Here is an 8906-nt window from a genome sequence, read left to right as displayed (position 1 = left end):
CTTTACCGGCATAGATTCTGCCCGGGCACACCTTATCATTGTGCCTCGCTGACCTGTGACCTCACAGGGGCATTGCAAGTGTGTGCATGTATTTTTTAGATACGGTATGTGTTTCAAGAGCCAGCAGCATAATAACAGCAGTAAATGTCAGTAATCAGACAGTAATAAATAAAAATAAATGATTACAAGCATTTTGGCAAGTCTCAGGAGTGCACAAGGATTTTGCCATGTCATGTAGAGACTTGTTACTTGTTACTGCTGTTTAACTCATTCAGTGCACAGTGTATATTCATGTCCTGAAATTCAAGTCATGATTGTGTTCTCGAGCTTTAGAAACAGTTTAGACGAGTAGATTAGTTAATTTTGGGCTATTTATACTATTGTAAATAAAATGAGCAATAATTTTGCTTAAATTATGTCGAATGCTTATTATGTTATGCTTTACAGTATAGAGGCTTAATGATAGTCAAGACTGCACTTCTACAGAATAGAATTATGTTATATAACTGGCATAGTACCAAAGGGTTCACATTTCTGCATTCATTAAAGCCTCTGTACTGATGCCTTATGGGCATATTGACTGAAATCCAGTGAATTTCTAAACAATTTAAATATACTGATAAGGAAACTGGAAATCTCTCTACTATTAAAGGTGCCTTTACTGTTTTCTTTAGTCAATTATGATGTGATGGGATTTCTGTGTTGTGAGTTGCTTGACTGTTCATATGGTTTCCAATCCATCCGTCTGAAGTAACACTCGTTGTTATATCTGTATATATATATATATATATATATATATATATATATATATACTGCAGGCAATTACTGAAGCAATTAGTTGTACTGTGCATGTTTATTGAAAATGATGTATTGAGGAGAATGATCCAAAAATAAATATGTGGTAAAAGAGTAGAGAGTACAAACTTAAAATTGTTCTCTTTTATGTGATTTTCACATCAGTTAATATTGAATTGCACCGTAAACTAATTGCCTCAAATGTGTTTCTTGTTAAGAGTCGGTATGACTAAATAATATGTGTTAGCAAAATTGACAAATCGTAGTTGAGGTCAGGCCAGCATACTCTGCACATGCTCAGTTTGAATCTTTAGTTGAATGGGGTCTACTAAGCAATTCTGTAGGGACTTCCAGAAGAATTTGCAGCTGAATTTACAAACACATTTCATAGGTCTTTAACCAACATTAATAGACATTAAACCAACTGCATTTGGGTGAGACTAAACATTTGAAGTTTTTATACATATGAAGAATTAATTGTCTGAACTAAAGATTTATAGTTGGCACAACTAGTAGAGGGTTTTTCTGAAACTTAAAAGTTTAATTTGCCTCAAAACTCAAAAATCTGTCTTAACTTTTTAATTTCTACTGTCTTAGAGAACACATCTTCTAAAGGGTTCACAAACTTTCCAACACCACTGTAATTCAGTGCATTTTACAAACAGAAAGTAAAAATAAAAAAAAACATACTCTAAGAGACATGGCAGTTTTAATGACCCTTTAAGTCACGCTGCTTCAATACGCTATGGTGTATAGTGTATTTACTCATGTGTAAAACTCAGTGATACAGGGTCAGAGAGGTCAGCAGTGCATGCTCACAGTAATAGCGCCCCAAGCTACTTTTGTCCGGAATAAATCTTTAGCATCTGGTGTGGCTGATCCCCATAGCCGGAGTTATTGCATCAGTCTCTATATCTTTTTTTAAGTCTGCTATTGTACTCGAGCATGATTGTTACCAGGGCCAATGAGCTTAACAAGACGGTGGGCTGTTCTCGGACCCGCTGTGCTCCAACATTTCCACCCGTCCGAGCAACAACTGTTAGAGTTGCCTACAATACCCTGTATCCGGGCAGAGGAGAGCGACGGCCGCTGCCACTGCCGCTTCTGGAGAGACAGTGCTGATGTCTGTCTGTGGATAAATCACCGTCACCAGGGGAGCAGGGGTAGGGAAAAAATTGCAAGCCCACACAAGCCAGCACAGCAGCTCACCTTCGGGAACCCAGCACTCTGAGCAGCGAAGTACCGGCCTCCGACGCTTTCCCCCGGCCTGCTGATTCAAACCATGCGGGTGTGCTATGGTGGTTCAACTCAAAACTCACTTCAAAGTGAAGCAAAAGTGAGGAACGGGTGAACTCGGATTCCGCAGCGCAATGAAGCCCCTTCCCGCCCCCCACCCATCTTTTATCTTGCCGGCGCACAGATGATTAAAGATTCAATACAGCAAGGAGACTAATGACTCCACAGGGTGCAGGGCGAACTTGGGAGGCACGGGAAGAGAAAGAGGCCTCTAGAGAATCCGTGCTGCCGCGGAGAGGTGCGCTGTAAAATATACAAATTTATTCATCAGAAAAGCTGCCTCGTCTCTGTGGCTGCAGGTGGCACACGGGGAGAGGGAAAGTGAGGGGGGAAGAGATAGAGAGAGAGAGAGGAAGAGAGAGAGGGAAAGAGAGAAAGAGAGGTGGAGAAAAATACTTCATAAAGCCCAATTGTGGACTTTCTGACTATCGTTACAGGGTTTAATAAAAAAATCGAGAGTGTGAGCACCTGAGCATCATATAAACCTCTGAGTAACCACTGATATACAGATATTATATCTATATCTATATCTATATACCGACCCCAACAGGAGAATTAGGGCAGAAGTTTGTCTATACAGTACAAGTTGTGGTCCACAGCCTTGGCTGCAGTCAAGGTAGGACAGGTCTCCAGTAGGACAGTCTAATGCATAATGGAGGAAGCCTCAGTCCTACTTGGTATCCTATTGGTCACACACAGAGATGTATAGCGTTGAAGTAAGACTACTACAATATTGTTCTTAAGTACTAAAATTCTGGATCTGTATCTACTGCAGTATTATTTTTCCTCATACTTCCACTTTCACTAGATATTTTGGATCAGTTTAATACTTTTCCTCCATACATTTTTTATGCGCTGCTTTAACAATTTAACAATTTTAAACCAGGTTGGATAACACTTCCTCATCATTGAGCGAATCGCACGTTCAAGCTGTTCTTATTATCACGCTGCTCCTGTTCTGCCTTTCACTCTGCACTGAGAACGCCTAGGCTTTGTTCCATTTAAATGTGGCGTTTAAAGAACACTTTTTTACCTTTAAATAAAGGCTTCAAATTCATTGTGATGCTCCACTACCACATAATTGCTGCTCTGAGCTCGGTACACTGTTAACTCTAATATTACTCTGCCTTCAATCTGCATTGAATTTTCACTTTTTTAAGTGTTGGTTTTCTATCTCTTTCAGCTTGTCCAGAAATGCATGTGTAAAGCATGTCCTTTTTTTAGTGATGGCTCATGAAGCTATATGATGAATTCCATTTCCCAACAATGTGAATTGGGATCTCAATTCTCACAAACTGCAGCTTTAAGGAATGCACAAAAATAAAAATACAATAGACGTTCCCGAAATCGAGAGCAAGCCAGAGCACACTACATCTGCCACATCCTATTGTGAACCTGTTTTCCCCCCGTTTCTGCCAGCCCTGCAGTTTCTCCAGTACATTCACTAGATAAATGGTCCTTGTCCGCTCCCTTGTGAGAGCCACCGGGTGACAGAGTGACGAATGGAGCCAGCTTGCCCTGCCCAGTGAGCAGAGATTATTGTCAGTCAATGTAAGAGGGGGGACGGGATTAATGACCTGGACCCAGTGGCAAAGGCTAATCATGGGAGATTAGGAGAAGGAAAGCCCGGCAGGTATTCGAGGCAAGAAATGGGCTCCTTTTTCCGAGTCCCAGCGGATATTACTCCAAGCAGAGAGGAGGTACCTAATTGGGCAGAATTTACGACATGATGACAATTCTAACCTTTGACCTTTCTAGTAGCTGCAGTTAATTAGAATATCGATCGAGGTTTGCGAAATGACAAAACACATAGAATGCCTAGATAGACATTTTCATCCAAATGCCTGCAGTAGGGAAGGGTTCATGCTCCTGCAGTGCACGGTCCTTTCCCAGGTGTCACACAGTGTGTGTGTGTGTGTGTACGCAAAATGGCAAGAAGTGGGCGATATAGCTCCAGGCCACTAGAGAGTTGCACTGTAAAGCGGGATTAAAGTGCGCCATCTCTCATCTCATGCATGCAGCTTGGGGATATCCCCTTGTGAATGACCCACTTACTCGCCATTTGTCCTGGAAAAGCCTTACTGTATAGCAATCTTGGTACCGTAGCAAAGATATATTCAAATTAGGCTTATTATCATCAGAGGAGTAACAGTAAAATATATAGTATAAAGTCATAGTGTGATTGTAATTGGGCTGCATAAGTTAAAAAGGCTTAGTTCTTTATGCTGAACATCCACCTAGTGAAATATGATGGTATATCATCTTATTCTAATAGCGTTAGCTTATCCCACATACCATAAAGCAAGAATTCTCAACTCTGCTACAGGAAGCACAATGCCCTGCACATTTTAGTGAATGTTTCTGCTCCCGAAACACCTGATTCAACTAATCAGTTCATGCACAAGCCTTTTAGAGATGCAGTGTGTTAAAGGAGAATTTTTTTTTTGGCACAAAATTGTTTATGTCTTCATTTAAGCACTCAACTGGAATTAAGATATCTTGCATTGAACACTTTAGGTGCCATAATCCTCTCAGACCCTGGAGTACATAATCAACAAGATATTAACAGCATGACGTATTTAGACGTCATTCAGACAGAGATACTCTGGTAATTATTGCATTTATAGCCCCTCCCTCCCAGTAGTATTCCATAAACCTTAGTTATGTCATGCACTACCCTAGAATGGAATCTCTATTTGTGGAGAGTATGGGGTATGTAAATATTTCCCACTATTCCTGTTCACCAGAAATAAAGATGCTATCTGATGGTTATCTGGGTGTCGCTGGAGATTTTATCTTAGTAACGAACATCACAGACCTTCATCAAACCAAGTTTTTTTTTGTTCATATACACACACAAGCACAACCACACACAGCTCTCTCTCTATCTATCTTACACTCTCACTGATTCTGACACTACACTGAACCTGTATGGTGGAGCCAGTGGGCTTATGTCAGTGAGCTGCTAACTACAGCTTTGATGTAGTGCTTTGAATTTCAGGGCTTTTTCTCAGTTAGGTGTCATCATTGGTTTGACTGAGCTGTGCAAGGCAGCGTGCGTCCAGTGTAAACAATTTTACCGCCAACATGTAGCAACCTCAAACACTGGCCAGATTTCAATTGCCTGAGCTGCCAATACCTTGGAGTAGCCGGCGCTGCCAAACAAAAGTCATTTATCATGCATTTTGCACTTCATGAAACAGCAGGACCTCTGAGGAATAAGCAGCTCACGCCTGTGTCATATCTGTCATATGATCTTCTGTCATCCTAACATCAGTTCCTGTAAACGATGTCTGGTGTGGATAGGCCTTCTTAAAGGTGCATTGCACTAAAAGCGTAAGAGCACAGAGTTGTGTGTAAGAATCAATTTAATGATGATCAGATCAGACACCATCATTTTTTCATTCTTTTTAAAATGTCTAGTTGTAGTCTCTAGGATGAATGAATGCCATGTGAGCTGTTTTTTTGGGGGGAAAAATGCTCCGGTGATCCAATATAACACTGCTTTATTCTGGTGGAGAAGTGTGCATGTGGGGGGGGGGGGGGGGGGGGGGGCTATAGGATTTCGGCTCTTGCTCATGAATATTCATACATGCAAACATATCCCCTCTGATTGGCTAACACTGCAACACCAGAAATGTTTTAAAAAGACATTCTTACACTAATGACAGTCAACAACATGCAATAACTTTACAACATGTGTGATGCCCTGCTAAGTGCAGTTTACCCACTGACCTAGTCTAAGAGTCTCTGTAAAATGCGAAATCCACCGGAGATCCTGTGTAAACATATTACACATATTTACACAGAGGTGGGTAGTCCAGGTTTAGAAAGTAAAAATCCACCCAGGGGAGTTGTTGGCTGAACTGGGGTGGATTTATACTTTTAACTAATGCAAAAATAAAACAGGAACGAACTGCCATGTTGTTTCTAGCGCTGTTAGTTCCTGTTTGACGAGACGGCATTGCTTCAGCTCTGTCTGTGGGCGGTTGTGAGCCAAGGTGGGCGAGGCCATAAATACTAATTCACGAGTTGATGTAGACACGGGTGCTTTTTTTCTGATCGACTCGTTTATCTGAACATTTTCTTTTACTAGCTACTGCAGAAAATAGAGGTTGAGGAACAGTTTCATATGCAGCATGCATATACAACCTAAAGAGACCTAAAGTATTTCACAAAGAACAAGAAAAAGTGGATTTTAGCAGAAGGACACCTTTAAAGATATGAGCATATTATTATATTCCAACAACTGTAAAACAATATCTTATAATATCTTATCATGAGGGCTGGCCAGAACAATTCCAATACTTGTAAAATCTTTTTTCAATTATGTTCATCTGTGTTCAGTGGCTGGCCTGTTTCTTCTTTGTTGGGGTTATTGAGGTGGAGTTATGTTGTTTGAAGGAGGAGGGTGTTTTAGCTGATAATTTAGTTCTAGTTTTTTATTCCAGTGGTGGAGTATTCTTCACCCTCTTGGTGTTGAGTTAGAGGGTAAATAAGGTCTCCGCTGGTGAGATGTGCTCCAATGGGGTTGATGTGGCCGGTATGCAAAGGCAGTATTTAGCCACAAACACTATTTTGGGGTAGCGGCTGCTATTTTGTTTCCATCTTCCTCTTCATTTTCAGACTCAGATGGCATCAGCATTGAAATCTTCTGCCGCCTCTGTGTTTCACGTGGTGGTTCTTCAGTCTTCTCTTGCTGCCTGCTCTTCTTCCTCCAGAGCTACGAAAAAAAACAACAAACAAATACCTGAATTTCAAAATAAAAAACGAATACCCACTTAACAAGTGAATATTCAAATTCTCAAATATTTGGCTCTTCTCCAACAAACCTACAAAATTGTGTGGACTTCAAACTCTGAACCACAAATAGCCCAAATTAAATATGTTAATCTCAATAGAATTTAACATTAGATATAAAACAAAATTAGATATAAAAACATATCAGCTTGGACAACTGTATGACTATCTTGGAGAATAGAAAAACTAAATGTTGCATCTAAAAGCAGCAGAGAGCATGTAAAAGTGTGTACTCACACTAGGCAATCCGAGCTACTTGGACTTAACCACAGTATGCATGCAGTGTGAACGTGATCTGTGCCCGAGCACGGAAAAAGGTGATGACAGTGATGCGATGTAAACAAACATGGCGGTGTTGTGCAAAATTCAGCACTGGGATCAGGAAAAGCACCCCCTCTCTGGAGAGCGCACTATGTCGCTATGTATGTAACCACGACTGTGAAAACGTGACTCTTGACACATATTTCTAAATAAAAATTAAGGAAGATTATCTCTGCTTTTATCAAGAAGACGTGCTTCCGAGAGAGGGTGCTTTTCATGGCGGGGGTGTTGAATTCTGCACAACACTGGTTAGCTCATTAAGCAGTGTGTAATGACGTGAGCGTGCTCGGGCACGGATTGTTTAAACGCAGTGTGAGTGCAGGCCAGCAGGGGAGTGGGCAGAACTGTGCTTCAGCACGATTCAACCAAACCATGCCTAGTGTGAGTACAAACCATTAGTCACATTCTTTTAAAACTCAAAAAGGTGAAAGCTGATGATTGGTCAGGAGTAAAGGGGTTAAAATTTTGCTGAAGTTTTTTTACTTTTAATTTTAAAATAATGTGCCAATTGATTAATATAATTTGATCATTATTTTTATACATTTTTATACATTTTATTCTAAAAGGATGCATAAAATTCTTACACCCTGAAGTGCACAGTCTACAAGCAGTTAATTGTAAACCATTTTGTGGCCAAAACCCTGCCCAACTTTAGCAGCCATGACAAACCGTATATGTGGAATACGAACACTGGCCCACCTGTGGCCCATATGCAACCCTCCATGTGAAATGTTTGTACAGCGATTCTATTTTGGGCCCAAACTAGTCCAAATATAGCCTGCTGAGGCTGAGATCTGGCATCCAGATTCATCATCATTCAATCACCATCGTTCCACAGTGCTGAGTGGGCAGGACTGTGCCATGACTTGTTTGCTACCAGGGCGAAGTAAGATGGCAATGACAAAGTGAAATGGCTCCAGTCCTCAATCCTGAATTACAATAATGTCCCAAATGTAAAGTGTCTCACCCTGATGGATTGTGAAACTCTAACAGGATGTTAGATATGGACTAAAGGAGCATTTTCAGCACTTGACAGAAATGGATAAAAAAGACAATAGTGCAAATATAATAGACAAATCACAAAGAAAAGAGAAATAAACAACAAATGCAATACATTGTGACTAAGTGGACTACATTAGGTAGATTCCAACCCCTGCATTCCATAGACACATCACAAGACCAAATGATGTTTTGAGATGCTCTGATCAATCATGTCATCTCAACATTACAATCTGATTCTTGTTAAAGTGGCTTAGATCCCTAGGTCTATCGATTTCTGCCCGTTTTTCCTGCTTTCAGCACAGCAACTTTAAGAACTGACTGTTCACTTGGGGCCTAATATACTGTACCTATTGTTTAACAGATGCCACTGTAGATGTAGATAATGCATTTTTTTTACTTCACCTCTCAGCAGTACTAATGTTATGGCTGATTGTTGAATTGTTTAGAGTGCAAACTATAGTTACACTACACTACACTACACTACACTAATAAAAACATGCCTTAGTAAATTAAATAAAAGGCCAGTCTAGGACAGTCCTAGATATAGTTTATATTTGTTTTAAAACAGTATTATATAAAGTTATTAAATCAGTTCTAGAAATCGTCTAATTGAAAGTGGTTTTTAGATGGTCGATTTCAGATGATAACAGACGCCTGTCTGGTTCTATGTGTTCTAGAACAATATTTTCTCA

This window comes from Astyanax mexicanus, chromosome 9, assembly GCF_023375975.1.
Source record: "Astyanax mexicanus isolate ESR-SI-001 chromosome 9, AstMex3_surface, whole genome shotgun sequence".
NCBI classification, from domain to species: domain Eukaryota; kingdom Metazoa; phylum Chordata; class Actinopteri; order Characiformes; family Acestrorhamphidae; genus Astyanax; species Astyanax mexicanus.
Note: the sequence above shows the minus strand (reverse complement) of the source record.